Genomic DNA, 2,407 nt, shown 5'->3' on the forward strand with positions numbered 1-2,407 from the left:
CCCTGCATCATTACTGACCCCTGAACTCTGCATCACTACCGACCCCTGAACCCTGCATTACTACTGACCCCTGAACCATGCATCACTACTGACCCCTGAATTCTGCATCACTATTGACCCCTGAACTCTGCATCACTACTGACCCCTGAGACTGCATCACTACTGAACCCTGCATCATTACTGACCCTCAAACTTTTCACCACTACTAACTCCTTAACGTTGCATCACTACTGAACCCCTGAACTCCGCGTCACTACTAAACCCTGAACTCTGCGTCACTACTGAGCCCCTGAACCCTGCATCACTACTGACCCCTGAACCCTGCATCATTACTGGCCCTTAAACTTTTCATCACTACTGACTCCTAAACGTTGCATCACTACTGAACCCCTGAACTCTGCATCACTACTAAACCCTGAAGTCTGCATCACTACTAAACCCTGAACTCTGCATCACTACTGAGCCCCTGAACCCTGCATCACTACTGACCCCTGAACCCTGCATCATTACTGGCCTTTGAACTTTTCATCACTACTGACTTCTGAACCCTGCATCATTACTAAACCCTGAAGTCTGCATCACTACTAAACCCTGAACTCTGCATCACTACTGAACCCCTGAACCTTGCATCCCTTTAAGCCACGCCCAATAATCAGTGCAATGAAGACGACACCAACTTTTTGCAGTGGTGTGCATCTTTAGGCTCCATGTTTTTATTTTTAGTGTTTATTTATGCTCCTAAAAGCTGTTATTAGCTTTTTTTCCTGCTCCTAGATGCTAAGTGGTGTTATCCTACGGGTCCATGCACACTACTTTAGGCTATTAGCGTTTTTTGAGCTTTAGCGTCTGGGAGCAGAAAAAAATTGTTTTTTGGAGCGTTTTTCCAGCAGAAAAAGCACTGAACACTTGTAAATGCTCCTAAAACTCTACTACAAGCTGGCGGAAAAACGCTATCAGCATTTTTCAGCCAGCGTTTTTTTTCTAGCATTTTTTAAGCTTATAAAAAACTCTAATGTGCATGGAGCCTTATGTAACCAGCAGACGCTACCTAATGCCACCGAATGCTACAGAAAACAACATCCAATTATTACTGCAGTAATAGATGGGACCCAAGATATGGTCTTGCACACAGACCCATTGCTTTCATAAAACACCCCTGACTACAATAAAATGTTCTGGTTATACCTTTTAAAGTAGAACTTTAGACAAAACTTTTTTTTCATTTTGGATAGAGTAAGGGAGGGTAATAACACCTGTCAGATTTTTTTTGTTCACTATTTGTTTCCCATTGCAAAGATTTCCCTTCACTTCATGTCCCATAGCCAAACAGGAAGTGAGGGGAAATCCCTGCAAATAAGGGGATTCCTGGGGGATCACCCAGGTAACCAGAACTAGTGTCCCGACTGTAATATTTCTTCTCTTTTTTTTTGAAGATATATTTATTAGGGTTTTACAAAGAAAAAAAGACAACAGACAGCAAGAAGCAGTTGCAACTGCAATCGACAAAAATAAACAAAACTTAACAGTGCCTCCAGGTCTCGTTCACAAATTATATGCATTGAGTGGAATACAACTTTAGCATTGAAGTCGGATTTCGGTATTCAATGAAAGCATATCAATGTACAGCATATCCCTCAGCCATGCAAAAAGGCTGCTAACAGTGATAATGGTGACATTATAGACTAACCTCTCAAGCCCAGAGACGACAAGGTAAGGGAGCTGGAGACCCATCTATTCAGATTTTATAGAAAAGGAGAGGGCGCTTTCGGAGTTCAAAGGTGAGTTTGTATAGAGGTAAGCCACTGTTGACGAATTGGTGCCAAGTAGCTATAGTAGGTCCAAGGTTCCCTTCCAGCTCAGGAGGATAGCCTTTTTAGCAAAAAAGTACAGAATACACAACAATCGCTTAGTGTACCTGGAAACCATCAGATCGCCAAAGACACCCAGTAGACAATTTTTAGGATGTAAGATATTAGGGAAACCAAGGACAGCGGATAGAAAGGAGTCTACTGCAGACCAGAATGAAAAGACCAGTGGACAGGTCCAGAAACAATGTAAAAATCTGCCTCAGCCCCACAGCCTCTGTAGCATTTCAGAGTGGATCTCAATCCCATTTTGCACATTCGATAGGGAGTGAGATGGCTGTGATGAAATATTTTGATTTGTATAACCCTATCTCTAGAGGCTATGACCGAGCTTCTATAAGTATCTACAAATTCTGTCCAGTCATGCTCAGTGAGTTGAACGCCCAGTGCAGCCCACAAGTCTGCACTTTCATAAACCTAGGATTAGAGTCAGCCATCAATGTGGAGTAATATTGAGATATCAGTTTAGTGGTGTTTGAGTTCCTAAGTAACTTTTCAAGGGGGCCACCCATAGTGGGATTGTGCTTGTAGTGCCTGTCGCA

The sequence above is a fragment of the Pelophylax lessonae genome (assembly GCF_965119305.1).
Source record: "Pelophylax lessonae genome assembly, chromosome: 4".
In the NCBI taxonomy this organism is placed as follows: Eukaryota; Metazoa; Chordata; class Amphibia; order Anura; family Ranidae; genus Pelophylax; species Pelophylax lessonae.